At 48.4% G+C, this 22,304-nt stretch overlaps 1 protein-coding gene across 1 annotated transcript in view; it reads right to left on the bottom strand.

Moving 5' to 3' along the window:
* LOC135905711 (uncharacterized) overlaps window positions 1-22,304 on the bottom strand; it is a 51,445-nt gene that overhangs the window by 9,585 nt on the left and 19,556 nt on the right. The gene's annotated exons all lie outside the window — the stretch shown is intronic.

Raw genomic sequence — 22,304 nt, 5'->3', positions numbered from 1 at the left:
TCAAAACATGTTCTTTCAACGTTTACGATGCCGTCGCTTTCTCGTCATGGCGTCGGCGCCACACCGCGACACAAACATAGTCGCTGGCCCAGCGCGCTACCGCCACTTCGAGCAACATAACAAAGGCAGAGAGCTTTGCGTTGTACTGTCCCACTGCAGGTTATAGCATTTGCGCTTGGTGCGAAACGAAAACTGCCAAAAGAATTGTTGTAGACTAGTTCACCACTCAATAGAACGTCAGCCCGAAACCTGTACTTCCCATCATTCCCATGATGGTTGAACAAACGCAGCGCCAGATTTCCCTCTACGTATACTAATGCGAAACTCTGTGTAGCTGCGCTGCGTCACGCTTTCCGTCTGAGAAGATGCTGTCTTTTCGCACACGGCCCTTGTCTGCGCAGGAAAGTGCTTGAGACGTTTTATGTTTAGACTCTGCTTCTTTTGGGATATGCAATGTAGTGTTTATTTAAATATTAGATTCTGGCGTGTTACGTGCTACAATCACGATCTGATTATGAGGAATGCCGTAGTGGGGTACGCCGGATTAATCAAGACCACCTGTGGTTCTTTAACGTGGAGCCAATGGATGCTACAGGGGCGTTTCTGCATTTCGCTTCCATCGTAACGCGGCCGCTGTGGACGAGATTTGATCCGCGGACCCCGTGCTTAGCAGAGTAACGGCAAAGCGATTAAGCAAACACGGCGGGTTTTCTGTAATCACTTACCTAGCCAATATTTCACGCTGTCGAATCCTACGATGTATCGGCGACATAATGCAGGTTCATGAGGACGTTTCTATAGCTAGCGCATATTCTAGGTCACTCCACTAGAGCGGTTGCTTCGTCTTTTCCCCTTTTCGAGCGAAACTCTCAGGCCTCCGTTTCTGCGTTGAACATCGGTGTCCCTACGTATCTGCCTGGGTGTATCTTGTAACCGATTGGACGAGGGCAGCGAAGGTTAAAAGAGCGAGCGCGGAGCGGAGCGGGAGAGAAGGAGATTCTTGATGATGGGAAGGAAAGGTTGGGGTAAAGTGCAGCGCAGTAACTGTCTCTCAGAAGAGGACACCTCAACCGCGCTGCACAGGGGGTAGGGAATGAAAGTAGGGGGAGAGAAAGAGCACCAGAAACACGCCGCGGAAATGTGATGGAGCTAAAGGCGGTCGGTGAGGCCGACAGCCTCGGCGAAGGTCAGGAGCGCACAGCGGAGCGGGAGATGAAAGACGGTGAGAGCGAAGATAGCGCGAGGAAGAAATCGGAGGAGGAGGGTGCAGTGGAAGCACGAGGTGGGAAGAGGAGGAGGAAAGCGGAGTGCCGCACGCGACACTCAACGGCGGCGACCTGGCAGGCGGCGAGCTCTGTGGAAGGAAAGCGCTGGCGTGGGCTCCGGACCGACTGCGCATGCGCTACTTCGCCTGTGCCGCGCCCCCCCAGAAAATGAGGTCCTCGCGAACTACGCGTTCTTGTGTTCGCGCTTGCTTTCTGAAAAGTGAGCGATGTAACCGGTAGAAATGCTTCGTCTGTAGCTGCACTAAACTAGCTGCCACGGCAAAGGTTCAGCGCCACCGCCGAGTAGACGCTGTCGTTGAGAGCCAAATTCTTTGCCACATTATATCGCGGATTCAAAACACCTAAAGAACTGCTCTCAAAATTGGTACTACGGAGTATCCTAATCGCCGGTCTTTTTTGAATCTATTCCTAGCCCGCCAAATCTCACTGTAAGAGCAGTAATAGTGAGTGAGTGAGTGAATTAAACAAGGTTATTAGGTCCACAATAGACGCGAGTAAGCTCAACGTCACCTGGCTAGGCCCACTCGGGGACTCTCAGGTGCCCCCTCGCGTCCCTCGGGACTGCCAGGATGTGAGAGGTCTGGTCCTGGGCCCTAATAAGCTTCAATTATTTCCTCTTGGGGGAGAGGGGGATCGGCACAGGCGCAGCCCCACAGGACATGCTCGAAGTCCGCATAACCACCACACCGGGGACAGTGCGGGCTTGGGAACCATTCGGGGCACATTGTGTGCAGTGCCCCAGGGGCTCGGGTAAGTGCTTGTTTGTAGACGTCTGAAAGTGGCTGCCTGGGCCGTGCACAGCGAGGATTGCGGCATAGGCAGGAGTTTTCTTGAGAGATAATTATGCTTGCAAATCTCGTTGCACGAGCACAGAGGCTCGGGTCGCCCAGGACAGGACGCGTTACCCGGCGCACGGTCAGTGGAGGCGAGGGCGCAGTAATAGTCACGCTTTTTTGTTATTGCAAATGCGTGATTTATAAAGGCCGCGATGCTAATATTACTCAGTAGAGTCCATATAATGGGACCAGATTCTGTTTTAAATGAGTAGCCAGTATGGTGAATAACGTAGCATCATGGAGGGAAATAATCAATCGGCTTAAAATATGCGTTGCCTCGAACATCTGACAGTGCGATTTGGTCGCACGCTATCTAGGGGCCATGCTTTTCTATAGTGCTGAGCGTAACGATATTATTATGCGCCTCACGGTTCGACACTGCCATGTCTACTCCGTTTGTCAGCGACTCCTGGTGCACGCCACCGCTGCATTCCGACAGCATGTGCTAAACCACTACAGCGATGCATGAGTGGACGTGCGGGGATCACACGACCACTTTCAGAGACATCACGCAACACTACAGACTGACCAGATGTAACTACCCACCACTGCACGCGAAACTAAACAGGAAACAGGTGGTTGCCTGGAGGAAATTGCAGACACACATATCCGAACCCGGCCATCCTTCACCTCTGCTACGTTGTGGGGGACGCCGTATTAAATTTGACCACCTCGGTTTCTTTAACGTGGACCCAGTGGACGCTACAAGGGCGTTTTGGATTTCACTCCCATCGCAACGCGGCCGCCGCGGCCGAGATTTCATCCCCCGACCTCATGCTAAGCTGCGTAACACCAAAGCCACTAAACAACCACGATGGTTTTTCTATAAAGATAAAGAATTACGTAGAAAACAGATGGCGCTGTAAAATGCTACGATGCTGCGTCGATATATGTGGTTTCATGAGGGCACTGTCTACACCTGAACTATTTTCTAGGTCAGTCTACTACTGCCTTTGTTTTTACAGCGAAGTTGTGCACCTCTACCATCGAAGGAAATTTTCGTGTCGCGTTAGGCGAAAAATTCCTCACACGTGGGCAGATCCCGGAGATAATGCAATGCCGGGCCGACCCGCGGCGGAGGTGAAGCAGGCGTTAAGCACTCCGCATACGCTGACCCATCCCGAAGATAGCGCAATGCCGGGCCGACCCGCGGGGGAGGCGCAGTTCGCCATTAAGGGGCCCTCATACACAGCTTCGCTGGTCATCCTTCTTTACAGAGCGGAAGTGCACTGACCGTTTTTTGCTATTGCAATAGCGTGATTTCTAAAGGCAGCCAAACGAATATGACTAATTACTGCCCATTTAATGGGATCAGATTCTGTTGTAAATGAATAGTCAGTACATGCATTGCCTCGAAGGTTTGACAGTGCAATTTCATCGTACGCTACGTAATTGTGCTGCCTGCAAGTGCGCTGAGAGTAGCGAATAATAAATAGTTAAAAGTGCTGAGCACTGTTCCATTCGTCAATGGAGTCACTGTACATTGGCGTCGCCTAGTCTCTTTATGGCAAAGCCACCAGAGGTGCTCAAGGTTACTGCAGCATTCTTGCATGAAGTGTGCTGCGATTTTTCCAAGGAAATGCAGGGCGCTAATATCATTGGTGGGACATCCATAATCAGCGTGGGTCTGTTAAGATAAACAGTTGATCTTGGATCTTGTAGACTATTAAACAGGCGGTTTGACGATTCGTTTGCGTGATCGTGAACGCGTTGCCGCGTCTTGTATCCACGGATAAGTGTAGTGGACCTAGCCATCGGCTTTCACTGGTGACTTCCATCGTCGCCAAGTGAAACCTTTGTGAAACTCGTCTCAAAGGGGCCCTGGAACCGAGGAGGTTAGAAAAAGAATTTCTGGTGGGGCAGCCCTTGCAGATCCTTACCAGCGGAGGTGAAGGCAGTGCTCGCCCCTACTTCACCCTTGAATGCGTGCTGAACTACACGGAGAACAGTAGCAGTTCAACTGCTCTGGATCTGGTAATATAAATTTTAGCCTTACTGGAAAATATTGGAATGGTGTTTCGGGCTAAAATATTCGAATAAGCTGAGTAGTGACACCCTGGTCTCTCATGCAAGTTGCCGAAACTTTCAAGCATCATCCTAAAACCGGCGACACTCGAAAAGCATCGGTATGGCAAAATTGGCGTCGTGAAAGTAATTGGAAGTGAAGGAAACGATTCCTGTTCTCCGCCGAGTGCCAACGTTAATCGAGTCCCCTGGTAAGGTGGAAGTGGCCGGTTTTACCTTTAGAATATGATCTCCGCTACCAGGGGCGTAGCCAGGGGGAGGGGGGGGGGGCTTATGGGGCTTCAGCCCCCCCCCCCCCCGAAATTTTTTAGTGCTGTCCATGCACCGCCGACCAAAGCGACCTCCGGCGACGGAAATCACTCTGGATTTTGTCTAGAATGTCTTTTTGACGCTCGAAAAGACATTTAACCCCGAAGATTGCGAACTCGGGCTGGATTTCGTGGCAAGCCCGTACACCGGCAGTCATATAACGCCAAGCAGTCCCATCCGAGCACAAAGTTTCAAGGGCGCTTTGATGGTGAGCGGGCTCGCCGCGGCATCTCACTGAGGCCAAGGAATCTATGAAGCGCTTGGATACCAATTGCGAAACTTTATGGGTATAAATCTCATAAGCTCTTGATGTGAAACGTGCATTGACATTTCCAAAGTTGTGCTTTAAATTTTCAATTGCGGAACTTTGTGGGTTTAATGTTGTTATAAACATTTGACGCCAAAGATCCGTTGACTTTTGCTAAAGTCTTACATCGGAACATACAACGAGACAAGCCAAATCAACACACTAGCAGACGAGTTGACAAAGCACGCAGCGAGGTCCAATGAGACGATGAGTTGCGGTAGTTCATTTGTGCCATAATGTCACATAAAAAAATATCAAGACTTTTTTAACCTACGCCAGAACATCCATGTCAAGACACTAAAGCCAGCCCAAGTAACTACGTTCTTATTTATTTTTTCAACTTTGACTTTTATTCGCCGAGGACACATTGAGCCTCTTCAATTTTTTTTTTGTTCTCGCTACCCTACCCGCGGGCTGCCAGAGCGATCCAGAGCGCATATGTTTTTCTCGTATGGCCCCTACCACCACGCGGTGCACTTCGGTGGGCGTTCGGTTTGCTCTGGCCGAGTGGATTTTCACCTGACAGAGTTTTGGAAGCTTTCTGGCTAGCAGACGAGAAAAAAAAAACAACGGTCGCTCGCCGCCATCAGTGTGGGGACTCGAAGGATTGCACCGCGTTCCTTGAGCGGAACCTTTCCGGAAAGTCTTGTTTTGCCGGTGTAGGATACTGAGCAGTTTGCGTATGGTTCTCAGTGGGCCAATCGTCTCATGTTTTCTTCGGTATTAATTCCGTAGCCCCATTAGGTGCTCGATGTAGGCATTCAATTCCGCTGGAAAGGTGTTGTTGACTTTTCTTTCAGTCGTCAGGGTCCATTACTGATGGAATTTGCTAAATCTTGAGAGGCTATCAATTGTTTCCGATATTGTGAAACGCCAGAACGGCAGTGTGTCGCAATCAAGAACGAACAACGTGGAAAATTGACGAATGGGGTCATCTTGTTCCACGACAATGCCTGTCCCCACGTCGCTTATGTGGTTAATAGAAAACCGGCAAAGTTCAAGTGGGAAACGCTGCAGCATCCGCCATACAGCTCAGACCTGTCACTTTGCGACTTTTAAATTTTGGGGCAACCGAAAAAAACAGCTCAACGGAACCAGATACAGACTTTTTGAAGCAGCAACCCAAGGAGTTTTATAAGACGGGAATCACGCGACTCGTTAGTCAATGGGACAAATGTCTAAATTCTCATGAAGACTACTTTTAAATAAAGTACCCCGTTGTTGGCTCACATTCATTTGACTTGCCCTCGTATATCTTGCAGAATTCCTGCTTTTTATACGTGCCCTCTGTTGCGACTATGATTTCGGTGCAATTACTCACGATACACGACCGGCGACAGCTGCTTCTGCGTAATACATTAAAACAAGTTACAGCGTCATTGAGATTTTTCACTTGCCATTGCATATATACAAGAATGTAAGCACGGTTCTACAAAGTTTCATTAACACATTTGTCCTCTACTTGTTCAGTTCATTGCCTTTTAATTTTTCATATCAGTGGCATGCACTGCTTTCCTGGTTTCGAACTGATATAGTTCTAAAGTTCGTGTGATATTTTCTTTACTTAAATAGACAAAAATATAAAAGAATTGATATCTGTTATTTTGGGCAAAATTTTTGGAACATACGAGTATATTCTTTTATGAAAAAATACATATTTTATTGTTTTGACTGTGCGTAGCGTTCAAGAATTCGTTTCCAGCATCTTTGGCAATGACAATGCAGTTATTATTCATGGATTTGATCCCTTGACAAATTGTTTAAGAGTAAGCTTTAGCTCGATCCCAATCCGACGCGGCCTATTCAAATACTTGTAACACGCAGAAACGCTTTTCTTAGATAATCCTGCTAATCGCTTTTATTGAAATTTGCTGCATTTGAGAGAGAAAGTTAAATCCTAGTTCTGTTGAAACACAACTTCGACTTAGGGCCTGAATTTTGTTTAAAATATTCTGAAAAATTCGAAAGTTTGAAAAAATAGAAGCGCGACGTTTACAAACTAATAGCTACGCATGAAGAACAGACATTGTGGTTCTGTAAACGGCATCTACTATGACAATCAAAGTGGACAAGTTTGCTATGTCAATTTGTATCTTACGTGAATTGGTTACGTTGTGTACAAGGGTTCTGCACAAGCCGTATTTCCACAATACAAAATTTTTTTGAGATTCATGTGTAACATACCCATTTTTTCCGCTGTAGAAGTACTATTAGATGCAATTCACAGAATTGTGATATCATTTTTCATTGTTGAGTCACGGAGTTTTAAACTTGATAATTTCGTTTTCTGAAAATTTTCGATTTGGCCAATTTAAAAAAAAATTGACCACCCAAACGAAAAATTCGAAACCAGTAGTCACTAGAATTAAACTTTTTCTTTTAAATGCAACAAACCTCCTCAAAAACGAGTTCTCCTTCTACATGTATTTAAATAGGAGCACCCGAGCTAAAGCTTCCTCGAACAGAACAAATATATATATATACATGGGGCCAGTGGCGTAGCCCCCCTGAACAAAATTTCTGGCTACGCCACTGTCCGCTACAGAAGTTTTTTTAAACCTGTATACTGCAATGCGCCAAGGAAAGCTTGAATCAGTAAAGGCAAGGCGCAAAAGACTAGGACTGAAGAAGGACACAAACGACAGGACCGGCGCCACTCACAACTAAGTTTATTTCCGCAACAAGCCTGCCTTGTGTAGGTCAATCAAGCCGAATCACACATTCACCATAGACACACATTGACCATGATCACACATTGACCTACACAAGGCAGGCTTGTTGCGTAAATAAACTTAGTCGTGAGTGGCGCCGGTCCTGTCGTTTGTGTCCTTCTTCAGTCATGGTCTTTTGCGCCTTGCCTTTACTCATTCAAGCATGAACTAACTTGCCCAAGCAAGAGTTTTACATAAGGAAAGCTTGTTGAGAGGCATCGATGGCATCACCACCGTAGCAAGAGAATATACAATTGACATAATTATTTATATCACTAGGACGAAAGGGAAGAAAGCAGAAAGTTAGTGACGTACATATGAGTATTTGTGAGAGCTTGCTGGCTTCCGAGCAGCATTGTCAAGTGTGTCAAAGAAGAACAGTAAATGTACGAGATATATGAAAGCCTATATTTCGATGTCTTGCGCTAAATTTGCGTGCAAGAGATGGCGCCGATGTTATTCCGTAGTGTTTATCAAGAAATGGAGATGAAATGGGCACGGTGCTCTCTGTAAGCTTCTGGTTAAGTCGGAATCGGTCTTTGAAGACACTTTTAGAGACTAAGTTTGTTTAGAAGTAACACAAGGACTTATTCTATGTCGGCTCGTGCGAGGATAGGCTTTCGTGTAAGGAAGTGCTAGGTCACAGGATTGCGATGTTTGTCGTAAAACTGCAGAAAATACCAGGCATTCTGACAGGTTCAGAATGGCACGTTTGAAAGCGGCGAACAGGGCGTGTTACGAGGCGTTTATTTATTACTGCAGAAGGTGCCAGGTCACCGCCAGCGCTCTACAATCTGACGTCCTTCTTTTACCTTCGCTAATGCGTGCTTAAAAGAAAGACTACGTGTGTCTAAGTAGCCGGTTGTTTCTCTCGAGCAACAGATTATATATGCAAAAATTGCAGGTGTGCTTCTCCGCACACCAAGTTTGACCTAACCACGATGACCGAGCTCGGGTTAGGAACGTAATGAAGGTGTAGGTATGCGGGCTGATAATAGCGTTTCTACTTTCTACCCTCCATCTCACCTTCCCAATTATGAAAACGTCTGTCCTAGGTTAAACAGTGCTACTAGGTGGAAGGCAGCCACTTAGGATTGGGGAAGTAAAACTGTGCGGGAGAGCCTGCTCAAGAAATTTCGTATATCGTCTATACAGCGTACGTGTCGGCGACATGGTTTTAGCTGTCGTAGTTGGTCGTGTATGATTCGTGGGTATAATTCTAATCAGAAACGGGAGTTTATGAGGATCGAAGCCCAATATTAGATTAGTGTTTCAAATAAATGCGGTTTTCGCTTTCTTGGCCGAGGATTTACCTTAGTCTTAACTTAATCTCTTGGGCTAGTCGAACATCAATTAGCACAGGAAATAGACTATGCACGCGACAAGAATGGGCAATGTATCAACCCTGCAGCCCCGAGTTAACCTCCTTGGTGAAAGAAAAAGCCAGCTAGAACGTCATCCTGATAACCTACTGTTGACGACGCAGAGACGTTAGGAAGTCCGCGACCTGTATGGAGCCTATGATGACGTCTCCTGAAAAATGACTCTTCGCTGGAGCCGGCACTGAAACGTAACAAGCCTTAAAAAGCTCTCATAAGTAAGATCGGCTATATACGTTCGCACTCTACTCAGGTTTGATGGGCGCTATCGGAGCCGCTGCGCAGTATCTAGACTATTTTGTGGGCGTTGGAAGTGCGTTCAGGGGGCTTAAAGATCCAGACCGCGTGGAGCGTCTCGAGAAATGCAGCGATCCATCGAAGTAGCAGAAAAGAATTGCAACTGCAAAAAGAGGCAAGGTTTTAGGAGTGTAGCTGCGCTGCGTCATTCTTTCCGTCTGAGAAGGCGTCTTTTCGTACACGGACCTAAAATAAAGAAGTAAAGTAAGTAGAAGTCCTTGAGACTTTCAATTGTTTAGGCTCTACTTCTTTGGGAATGCAATGTAGTGCTGCTTTAAAGACTAGATTCTGCGGTATAACGGGCCAAAAGCACGATCTCATTATGAGAAATGCCGTAGGTGGGACGCCAGATTAATTTCGACCACCTCGGGTTCTTTAACGTGGACTCAATGGCCGCTGCCCGGGCGTTTTTGCATTTAACTCCCATCGTAACGCGGCCGCCGCGGCTAGTATTTCATCCCTCGACCTCGTGCTCAGCAGCGTAACACCAATGCCATTCAACAACCGCGGAGGGTTTTCTATAATGGTAAACAGTTACGTTGACAAGAGTCGGTGCTGTAAGATGCTACTATGCAGCGACGATACATGCAGGATCAAGAGGGCGTTGTCTACAGCTAAACTATTTTTTAGGTCACTCTACTACAGCCGTTGTTTTTTTTTCTTTACCGCTTTTAGAGCGCAGATCTTCGGCACCCGCTACTGTGTTGAACGTCGGAGTCCTTTGTAACCGAGCGATCGCGCACTGCGAAGGATGAAAGAGCGAAGTCGGAGCGCTGCGGGAGATGAGACACGTCGAGAGCGAAGATGGCGCGAGCAGGCAATCACAGAAGGGGAGGGTGCAGTGGAAGGGTGAGGGGAAAGCAGAGGAGGAAAGTGGAGAGCCGCACGAGACAGGCTCAGCGGCGGCGACCAGGCAGCCGGCGAGCTGTCGCAGACAAAGCGCCGGCGTGGGCTTCGCACCTGTTGCGCATGCGCTACTTCGCCTATGCCGCGACGCCATAGAATGAGCTCCGCGCACGCCACGCGTTCTTGTGTGCGTGCTTTGCTTTCTGAAAAATGAGTTTGTAACCGGCGGAAATGCTTCGTCTCTAGCTGCACTAAACTAGCTGCCGTAGCAGAGGCTGAGCGCCGCCTCCGAGAGGGCTTGAGGATCAAATTCTCTGCCAGAACATATCGCGAATTTAAAACACCTAAACAAATGTGCTAAAAATTCATATTATGGAGTATCGTAATCGTTGGTAATATTTTTGCACGTTTTCTTAGCTCGCCAAGTTTTACTGTAAGAGCAGTAATAGTCACTGTTTTTTGCTATTGCAAATGCCTGACTTATAAAGGCAGCCAAGCTAATATTAATTCAGTAGTGTCCATTTAATGAAATCAGATCCTGTTGTGAAAATGAATAGCCAGTATAGTGAATAACGGGAGAACAAGCATGGGAAATAATCAAACGGTTAAAAGATGCATTGGCTCGAAGATCCGACAGTGCGATTTGATCGCACGCTATCTTGGGGCCCGTGCTTTTCAAATGTGCTGCGAGCAAATGCGCAGTGCGTAGCAAGCCTCGAATAAGTATCTGTTTCGAAGGACAATGTAAAATGGTAACTATCAATGGGACATAATCAAGCGGCTGAAAAGATGCATTGCCTCGAACATCTCACAGTGCGTTTTGATCGCACGCAATCTCGGGGGCAATGCCACAGAGAAAGGAATACAATAAGAGCGGACACTCCCACAGAGCCCAGCGGCCGAATTGACTGCAGCGCACCAAGCCGCCGATGTTAAAACCTGAAGCACACTTCCGGTTTCGGTTTTGTGCGCGCGCGTTTTGAATTTCAGCTGGTGCGCGTCACGCCGGCTCCGTCGTTGTTATTTTTTTTTTTATTTTTCCTTTTGCAGCAAATGTTTATTTACATTTTTGTTTATTAAATATTTATTTGCAAATTATTTTATTAAGTAAAATTGATTGCGACAGGGTAGGGACCATTTAACAAATTTGTTGGGTCCCAAAAGTGTGTACTTTGCAATTGTATACATTCATTATGTTAAATAAACTTTCAAATTAACTTTCAAAGATCTTCAAAAGCCTCCATTGAATATGTGACACGTGCAATTTCATAAAGACGCAAGACACCTTGTGAAATGTGGAAAAATTAACGTTTATTTTATTCTTTGTAAATGCTCGTCGCGGGCTTTTGTGCATTCGTCCAGCGTTGTGGCACCAGGTAAGCAGCAGTAGTTTCCGCAGGGAGCTCAACCAGACGATGTGAGCTGAAAAAATTACAAGCGTTATTTTGGTATTAACATCTAAGAATAATGCCTGTAGAGACGAAGCGTGCGAAAGGTGAGTGGGCGGCATTACGAACAAAAGCAGTTCGTATTTACACACACGGAGTAGAAAATACCCGACTCATCCCAAGCAATACCGTACATACCACAAACACATTCTAATTCCAAGCATTCCCCTCTTCCCAATGCTTATTTCCTGCACTTTAACTGCACGAATGCGCGGGCAACGGCGCGTTTCACGAACTTGGCTACAATAGACGCGATAGTACGCTACGAATACACAGAGGTGGCCACAACACAGGCTCTCAATCAGAGCATGCTGGACGCTCGCAGAATTCCTTCTACTCGCACTCAAGACAAAATGCGTGGGTGCGGTCAGAAGACAGAATTTTCGAGTTAGTTCCTGGCGTTTGAGCTCCTTGGCTTATCTCTTGCGCGTTCTGCAGGCACAAGCAACGCACTCCCGTGTTATCACTCTTGACGATTGCTCGTCGCGTTTTCGACAAGCGTGAGTACCGAAAGAAGGCTTAAATTGTTGCGGGGACATAAGAATTGCGACAAATTTGTCGGAATAAGATTCAGTACGCGCCAAACTGTCACCACGGCCGAGCTGCTTTTCGCTGCGTCACAACAGGCGCGGCGAGCGGGCCTCATAACATAAAAGTATCGAAAATAATTTTCAACAATGTTGGGCGTCAGAGAAGGAAAAGCGCCGTGAACTTGCCAGTGCATTAAAGCGCGAAACCGCGCACCACGGCGGAGTTGATTTTCGCTAACCGAGTCACAGCGCCAGGCGCGCCCACTGCGCTCGAAAGGTAGCCCAAAAAAGCTATGAAATTAGTTTCAATAATGTTGGCAGTCAGAGAAAGCGCCAAAACTTGTCACAGTAAAATTCAGTACACGCGAAACTGCGTCACAGCACCCTGTGCGACTAGCGTGCCCAAAAACTACCGAAATTAGTTTAAACAGTATTAGGGCTTATAGGAAGCGTCGCAAACATCTCCCAGTGCGATTCTTTAATTCAAATTAACTGCTCCACGACGGCCACGCTGTTTTTCGTTAACTGCGTCACAAGTCTAGCCTAGTTGCCGGGCAGTAAGCCTAATTGCTTGAAGTGCGTCGCAGACTGTCGAACAAAGTTTCTCACCTTGCCGTAGTCCAATAGTGCAGTGCTGCCTTGTCGAAGTTCCGAATGAACGCAATAATTCGCCGGGAGGCCACCAAACCAGGCTAAATACCAAAATAGAAAAACAGGCAGACGTGCGCCCGAACAGTCCAACGCTCAGATGCGCGGCCGCTCTCTCTCGCTTCGGCGGCGTGTCTGACAATGACGCAAACATCTGGCTCGTCATTCGCCGGTTCGCCTGTCGCTAGGCAACGGAAGTAAGCCGCAAAGTTTAATTTAATTTATACGCAGATATTTTTAATTTTTTCGGGAAAGAATAAAAAAATAAAACAACTTCTGTTAATCTCATTTCACATTCTTTTTTTCCTCGATGCTCGCGGCCCCAATTCGTCGATGTTAAAAGTATAGCGTGACGTGTTTCCTGTTTCCAATTTTCGCCGAGTGTCCGCTCTTGTTCAATCCCTTTCTCTATGGCAATGCTTTTCATACGTGCTCTTTGCAAGTGCGTTGGGTGTAGCCAATCACAAATATGTATTTTGCTTAATGAAAGAAGGACTCGACAAATGTGAGTGAAGGAAACTCCTTGATGGTGTCGCCTAGGGTATCTTTTCACAAAGCCACCACAGATGATCAAGGTTGTTGCCAGTGCTTGCAAAAGTGGCGCTTGGAGTTTGAAACGAAATGGCCGATGCAAGTAGCATTCTGATAACATTCATCAGCAGCGTGGGTCTTTTAAGAAAAGAAAGTTCCTCTTGCATCTTGTAGGCTGTGGAACAGGTAGCCTGGTGGTTGGTTTGCGTGCTCATAAATGTTGCCGCGTGTTGTACTCACAAAGAAAGTTACGGGCCTATCCATCTGCTTTCACTGGTGACTTTCATCGTCGCCATGTGAAACGTTTGTGAAACTCGTCTCAATGGAGCCCTGCAACCAAGAAGGTTATAAAAAGAAATTCCGGAGCGGCAGTCCGCGCAGTCTCTTACAAGCAGAGGTGACGCCAGCGCTTGCCCCTACTTCGCCTTGAATACGTGCTGAACTACATGGAGTACAGTCGCCGATCAGCTGCTCTTGATCTGTTAATATCAATTTTAGACGATCTGGAAAATATTATATCGGTGTTCCGGGCTAAAATATCCCAACAGGATGGGTACTGATACCCTGACCTCCCACAGAAGTTGTCAAGACTTTCTAGCTTCATCCTAAAATCAGCTTCACAGACAGGCACATCGAGAAACATCTGTATGACAAAATTGGCCTCGTGAAAATCATTGGAAGTGAGAAGAAGATGCTTCCTGTTCTTCGCCGAATGCCAATGTTAATCGATTTCCCTGGTGAGATGGAGGATGCCGGCTTCGCCTCTAGGATATCATCTCCACTATAGAAGTTTTTTAAAACCTCGATCCTGCCATGTGCCAAGCAAAGCATGTTGAACGGTATCGACAGTATTGCCTCTATGCGGCGATTTCGTAAACTGCCTAGGCTGGCCGTGACGAATGTGAGTAGCACTATGATGATTGGTTAAAAATGTAGTGTAAGACTTATGTTGGCCCGACGTTTCTAATATTGCGAAAAAACATATGGTATCAAGTTTTAGAACCATTTTTAGTATGACAGAGCAACGGGCGTGGTGTTGCAACCGCGGTTAGAACACTATGCCTGTTTCCTTGTGATACATAAAGTGGTTGTACAACGCAATGCCGTAGTTTCAACAGCACGTCCATTGCGCGTTAATTGATTCAAACTGCTAGAGCTAACATATATTTCCTAGAGCGGAGTGGCGCTTTTGAGCTGAAGCCATACAGCGCCATGTTACCATGGGCAGAAAAGACGCCAGTAGGCTGTGTGGGTGATGTGTCGACGCACACACACACACACAAAAAAAAAAATTCACCGCCCATTACGATACCCTTTAACGCGAATTTTCAGCGTAGCTGTTTTGGTGTTTTAAGTCTGATTTATTGTGGCAAATAATTTAATTCGAAACGACAGGGTGCTCTCGGCGGCGGCGCTGCGCCTCTGCTCGGGCAGCTCGCTTAGCAATAGCGGTAGACGAAGCATTTCCACCGGTTACATCGCTCATATTTTAGAAAGAAAGCGTGAACACGAGAATGGGACGCTACCTGGGCACCGGAGGATGCACATCGCGTCGCAGCGGGCTCTGCTAGTCCACCCTCAACCACCCGGAATCTTTCACCATCGGCACGAAATCGTACAACCATCGTCACCGGCGAGTCACCAGCTTTTACTAGACGCCAATATTTCCGGGCTGGACTCTTTTCTTAGCCTGAGACGGCCGTTTGAAATCCCTAAGCGGCGGTCACCGTGTTAAGCCTAAATGCGCCACCGCGACAGCGTCACGGCGGACGCGGACGCCGCGTCGGCATCCGACGCACCCTGCAACGCGGCTCCCAGGGTAGGGGCCCGAGCCGCGGAGATGTCCGCCAACAATTCCGACCCGGCAGTTCAACTGGACTGCATGGATGCAGGCTGAGCGCGACATCGATTTCTGCGACTACGGGCCCCGGCCGGAGCGGAGCAGCCGGCATGCCCAATGATACACATCCTCAGCCACCCGTGCCTCACATTCCATGGTACCGGGTGGTCGACGCTCGCCGACGAAGGGTTGTCGCCGAGGAGTCCTTCAAGACTCCACCCGCCCCATTCGACTCACGCGAACGTCGACATGGACCCGGCTGCAGCCTCGAATGCCGCGCCTCCCCGCAGGGGACCACAAGGTGGTTCTCCGAATAAGAGGAGGTATATCACTACAACAAGAAGCGGTCTTACCGTTGCGAGGCGCGATACAAACCGCACTCCGAGCCCCGCTGCCTACCGACGGCACGCATACGAGTACGCAAAGAACAGAATATCGCACTGGTCAGCACCCCGGACCCTGACCTGGCGGAACAGCTTTGCCACATTCACACGCTCCCGCTCGGAAACAAATCGTATCAAGTCTCTGCGTATGTGGCTTCCCCGGACAATTCCTGCAAGGGGATAATCACAGGCGCCCTACCTGTACCTACCGAGGAAGCCCTCATGAACGATACGGTCACCTTCCCCATGATATCAACATCAACCACAATCTTGGCAATAAGGCTCTGTATGCATCTCTGGATAAAACATGTTCAGTCTCCGTGGGTAAGGATAAGTACCAGCCTGTAGTAAGCGCAATGTAAGTGCCTGAGCGAAGAGCACAGCGAAAGATGAAAGAGCGAACGCGGGGCGCAGCGGGAGATGAAAGGAAGCGAGAGCGAAGTTAGCGCGATGAGGAAATCGGAGGAGGAAGGCGGAGTGCCGCACAGGACCAACACCACCTAGATAGCACAAGGCCTTTTCACTCTGATCCATGACGTCATGCTACCTGGCCCGACTGCCATAGAATCTAATGGAGATGCTCCCGAGTAGGCAACAGTGATTTTGACGTCACCGCTTTCATCACGCCAGCCTTGTCAATAGAAATTTCGGGCCAGGTAGCATGACGTCATGGATCGGAGTAAACAGGCCTTGTGCTATCTAGGTGGTGTTGACAGGACCCGCTCGACGGCGACGACCAGGCAGGCGGCGAGCGCTACGGAAACAAAGCGCTGGCATCGGACCGACTGCGCATGCGCCACTTCATCCGCGCCGCGCCGCCAGAGAATGAGCTGCACGCGAGTCACGTGTTCTCGTGTTCACGCTTTCTCCTTTAAAAATTAGCGATGCAACCGATGGACATCGTTCGTCTGTTGCTGCTGCTAAACTAGCTGTGCGAGCAGAGGCTCGGTGCCGCCGCCGAGAGGGCACTTTGGTTCAGAATTAAATTCTTTGCCGCAACGTATCGCGAACTGAAAACAGCTAAGGAGCTGCCCTCAAAATGGGCTCTATGGAGTATTGTAATGGTCGGTAATTTTTTTTATGCACGCTTTCCTAGCCCACCAAGTCTCACTGTGCGAGCAGTAATAGTCACAGTTTTTTGCTATTGCAATAGCGTGGTTCATAAAAGCAGCCAAACTAATATACTCATTAGTGTTCATTTATTGGGATAAGATTCTGTTGTAAACGAGTAGTCAGTATACAGACTAACGTGAGAACATGGATGGGATATAATCGAGCGGTTTAAAAGATGCATTGGCTCGCAGAATTGACAGTGCGATTTCATCGCACTCTGTCTAGGAGGCCATGGTTTTCAGATGTGCTGCGTGCAAGTGCGCTGGGCGTAGCGAATCCCAAATAGTTGTATGGTGAGAACAGCGAGTGCACGCGAGACGTCTTCAACGGAGCCAACTCTCTAATGGCGTCGCCTAGTCTCTGTATGACACAGCCGCCACAACTGCTCAGGGTTATTGCAGCATTCTTGTATTAAGTGTTCTTGGATTTTCCACCCAAATGCAAGGCACAAATAGCATTGCAGCGACGTTCATAAACAGCGTCGGTCTATTATGATAAGCATTTCAACTTGGATCTTGCAGCCTGTTGAACAAGCGGCCTAACGTTTCGTTTGCGTGATCGTCAACGTTGCCGCGCATTGGACCTAGTGGACCTAATGGACTAATGGAGAATGGACTTGGACCTAGTGGACCTAATGGAGAATGAACCTAGGCATCGGGTTCCAGTGGCGACTTTCATCGCTGCCGAGTGGAACCTTCGTGGAACTTGTCCTAAAGGGGCCCTGCAACCAAGGAGGTTATAAAAAGAAATTCTGGAGTGGCAGCCTTCACAGATTCTTACCAACAGAGGTGAAGCCAGCGCTTGCCCTTCCTTCACCTTGAAAGCGTGCTGAACTACAGGGAGAACAACCGCAGTTCAACTGCTCTTGATCATCAATTAATATAAATGTTAATGTAACTGGAAAATATTAGAATGGTGTTTCGGGCTAAAACATTCCAACAGGCTGAGTATAGTGACACCCTGATCTCCCGTACAAGTTGTCAAGACTTTCAAGCTTCATTCTAAAATCAACGAAACAGAAAGACATATCGAGAAGCATCTGTATGGCAAAATTGGCCTTGTGATAGTCATTGGAAGTCCGAAGAAAGCCCTTTCTGTTAACCGCCGAATGCCAACTTTAATCGATTCCCCTGGTTAGTGAGAGGCGGCCGGCTTCACCTCTCGGACATCATCTCCAGCACAGAAGTTTTTTTTTGAAACCTCCATCCTGCGATGCGCCGAGCAAAGCTTGTTGAACGACATCCATGGCATCGCCACCATGGACTCAAGTTGGCACGACGTTGCTAGTACTGCGAAAAAATGTAAGCCACTGCGTTTTAGAACCATTTTAAGCGTCATAGAGCCACGGGCGCCGTGTTGGAACGGAGGTTGCGACAATAGGCCCGTTGGTTTGTGATACACAAAATGGTTGCTAAACGCAATTACGTAGTTGCAACACCACGGCCGTTCTACGTTAAGTAATTTATATTGCTCCGGGTAACAATTTTCCTAGAGCGGAGTGGGTGCTCTTGAGGTGAAGTCGTACAGCGCCATCTTGCCATGGAGAGAAAGGACGCCAGTCGGCTGTGTGGATGGTGCGTATATGCGTATACCATTGCGATACCTCGTAATGCGAATTTTAAGCGCAGCTGTTTAGGTGTTTTGAGTGCGCGATATATTGTGGCAAATAATTTGATTCCAAATGACAGGGTCCTCTCAGAGGCGGGGCTGAGCCTCTGCTCCGGCAGCTCGCTTAGCAACAGCGGCAGACCAAGCATTTCCACCGATTGCGTCGCCCATTGTTTAGAAAGAAAGCGTCAACACGGAAACGCCTGGCGCGCTCGGGGTACATTCTCTTGGGACCGCCACGGCGCAGGCGAAGTAGCGCATGCGCAGTGCGTGCGACGTCCGCGCCAGCGCTTTCTTTTTTTTTTTGCCATAGCGCTCGCCGAATGCCTGGGTGCCGCCGTTGAGCACTTCTGGCTTGGCACCCCGGTTTCCTCCTCACCCTTTAGCCATACCCTCCTCCTCGTTCCTCCTCGCGCTCTGTTCTCTCTCACCATCTTTCATCTCCCGCTACGCTCCGCGCTCGCTCATTCATCCAGCGCGGCACTCCTTCGCTCTGTTACCTGGAATTTCGAGAGACGCGGACGCTCAACGAAGGAATGGGCGCATAAGAGCTGCACTCCAAGAACACGCAATCGCATGTTTGAATTGAATCGAGAAAGGGTCGGGGATTACTCTTCACCTGTAAGTACCCGAATTTGTTCAAAACAATGCACGCTATGTTCACCCACAACTGCTCGACGTGCGCCTATTTAATAGCTAAACCGCCATGCATCAGCGACACTTTTTTTCTCCCACTTACGCTATTTTTCTCCAACGGATTTCTAAATAATATACTGAGGTGCGAAGTCAGTGGAAACTAGCCTTTTGACAAGAAGGCTGGGAGCCAAAAGATGGACTCCGGAGTGCATCGGTCGAACGGGGCAAATAGTTCTCATGCGAACTGAAAACATTTCGGCAATGTTTTCCGCGTTCCTTGAGAATCTCCAGAAGTAAGTGAGTGTCGCTGCCTTGCAGGAAGTTATTAGCACGTATAGTCAAGGGTAAAACTGACACCACCTAAGCACACTAAAAGGAAAGCAACCATGACGTTTCCTGTATCCTGTTCCCAAATGAACAAGATCCCTGTATAACAGCCGAAACGTCTTGGTTTCCTTTCTATTTATGTTTTTTGGTCGGCCTCCTTTCTACCCTTGACTATGGGCAATACCGACCACACGAGTTTTCGTTGAACTCTCGATTTCATTAGCACGTATATATTATGCATGCTGAAAGGGATGCCAATCCGACTGGGCTCACGCAATGCTCTACGTATGCGCACGTTTTTATAGCGAAAGCTTTACTGGCCGCGAACTTGCGATTTCGCCGTGGCAGTTCTCCGACAAGGCACATGACGTCACGACGCGCGCCTCGCCGCGGATATTTCTTTCTCTCTCTCTCGCTCCCTATTCACTACTGCGCATGCGCCAAAGTAGCACCGAGCCACAGTTGTTCCACCGCTGCGCAGCTCCGCGCCTTTCCGCCGCCACCATTTGGTATGACGTCACACAGCGTTCCTCGTCGTTGCGCTCTCCTCCGCTCGCTTCGCCAGCTGCGTCGCATGACTGATAACATGTAGGAGGATTGAAAAGGGGAGCTCGCGTGCGTTGCCACTACAGTTGAGGCGGCAGTAGCGACGGCGACAATTCTGAGAAACAGGAGGAGGCCTGGAATCGACGTCGGAACGAGATGAGGAAACGAATCGCCCAGGAAACAGACGAACAGCGCGCCGAATGACTGGCTAAACGCCGCAACATAGCTAGACAACCTAACCTGGACTTGCAATCAAGATTAACCAAAGCTCACCATGCTATGCCTTAGCTTTCGCTACGTATATCCTGGCATAGCCGCGCTAGGCCACTGCCAATTTTTGTTACCTGTTCGAAGCCGTGTTTGTTGCTCTTGCCTGAATTTGTGCCTTCATGGCACTCAAGTTTTACTCCCCAAAGATCAGCAATACCTATAGCATTAGGCCTTTTTACGTACATCCAAATCTTCATGCGCAAAATTTTCCCTCTCTGCCTCCATCGGAATACAGAGGTAAAGCGGACCTATCTTTTGCTTCGCGAGCCAGCTAGTGAAGATGGAAAAATAATCACTGGTGATTGATATTGCTCTCTAATGCGAAATCTGAGCACAGCGCTACAAGTGCTTTCATTTCGAGTGTCAATATTTTGTATTATGATTATATAAGTACACGGTTTACGTTAGGAAGGGAACCGTGTGAGTAGCCTGGCTGGCGCGGAGAATCTGTCTCGTGCGGCACATTGGAAACGGAGCGAAGTGTGGCGCGACTGCCTCGCCAATCGGGAGAACGCTTGAGGCAGCGCGTGGGTGACGTGTGAGCGCGATTCACAACAGCTTCAGCAGACCTCCGCTCTTGCAGCGCTTTGTTTCCATGTTTGACGCGCGCTACAGTGGTGCCATCTCGTGGCCATCGTCGCCGCAGAGCTTGTCTTACGGGGCACTTCGCTTTTCTTGTGACGCTTTCGCCATACCCTCCTCCTCCGCTTTCCGCCTCATGGTTGTGCGGCACCCTCCAGCTCCGGTTTCTTCCTCGCGCTTTTTCCTCTACCGCCGTATTTCATCACCCGTTGTGCTCCGTATTCGCTCTTTCGTCCTTCGCTGTGCTCGTTCGCTCGATTACGAGGGAACACATTAAAAAATGTACAGAGGACAGGAAGGCCTACCCACGTACTACAGTACGCCTCGGCTCTTTGAGGTTCCTGCCTATGGCAAGATGGCCGCCGCCCGCTCTGCCAGGCTTCACCCGTTAGCATTGGAACGAATAGGAAGCCTCCACTCCAGCAAATTTTCTTTCAACCTCCTTGTTTGCAAGCACGGAAAGGACGCATCACATGCCGAGCACTTCGGAGCACCAGTGGCCGCTTCGCGGAAGCTGTTGTAACTATGATAGTGACGCCATGGCCTTCGAGATTAGACCGCACGACGCCCGATCGCGGATGCCATGGAAATGCCACGGAACGCCATCAAGAGTTTGAGCAAGCTTGGCAGTCGTGGCGCTTCGTCTTCTAGCTGCTAATGCCCGGTGCTATTGGGTGGCAGTAGATGACGTCATGAGAAAGTAAAATGTGGACCTTAAAGCCGGGAAGAATTCGAGGTGAGGTGTAAACTTTCATTTAGCTGATATCTCGATTTTTTTTTTCTGACCCATAACTAAGGTCCGCGTGGGTCAATTTTGATAATTACCTTTGTGCGGTGTTGCATGACATGCTGTAATAGACCTGGAGCACATATGGTGACCTGAAAACGGCGTTGCAGGGTCCCTTTAAGGCGTGATTGTAAAATCAATACCCGTTTTCAGGGACACATGGTTGAGCAACTATTACTTTGCTGGTCTTTGCAGAGTTTCCCTGTGGCTACACCTCTGGTGAGGAATACTCATAGCTGCAGTATTGCTCAGCATAGTGCAATCAGCCAAGGTAATTCAATGGCTATCACGCTGCGCTACTAAACTCTAGGTCCTGCGTTCGATGACGCCCGTGGCGGCCGCAGTTTTTCGGCGGTGACGAAATACGGAAACCTTAGTGTGTTCCGATTTAGGTGCACTTTAAAGAGCACCAGGTGGTCGAAATTATTCCCTAGTGTCGCCCATTACGGCGTTCCTCATAGTTAGATATCATGGTGCCCAGCACATGAAACCCCAGAATTTAATTTTTGAGCAGAGCAGATGCTAAATCGTAGCACACATGTGTACAGCATCATGGGAGCACATATCTTCACTATTCTGGGAACCCACCTGCTATTACAGAAGATGGCTTTTTTTTTCAAACAGAACTCGCATTCGCCGGATCCCAACGCTAAAGTAACATGTGACGTCGTAATCGGCCAATCAAGTGGCCTGCAGGCGTTACGAAGCTCCGCCTTCAAAGTGAAAAAAAAAATGCCGTTCACACAAAGCATGCGCACCAAACCTCAGCCGGAACGTGTAGAGGGAATGCGAATACACAAAACACCATGTCTCGACGATGACAGTGAGTGTGTGTATCAATGACGTAAATTATTTGCCACCCGGAAATAGCCTTCGCCGCTGGAACGCGGCCGCCAGAAGTACCGGATGTAGCAACTGAAATGCGGTCTACATTGCTTAGTGGTACGCTTTTTTGTCAATCGAGTGGCGAAAAAGGTCCGAACGTGTGGTAGCCGCTTCGTGGGAGAATCGCTTAATCTCAGGAGACTGAGCTTCGGTACCCCGATTCACACCCGCTCT

Source organism: Dermacentor albipictus, chromosome 7 (assembly GCF_038994185.2).
Source record: "Dermacentor albipictus isolate Rhodes 1998 colony chromosome 7, USDA_Dalb.pri_finalv2, whole genome shotgun sequence".
NCBI classification, from domain to species: domain Eukaryota; kingdom Metazoa; phylum Arthropoda; class Arachnida; order Ixodida; family Ixodidae; genus Dermacentor; species Dermacentor albipictus.
The sequence above is the reverse complement of the archived record's forward strand: the minus strand, read 5'-3'. Positions and strand labels throughout refer to the sequence as shown.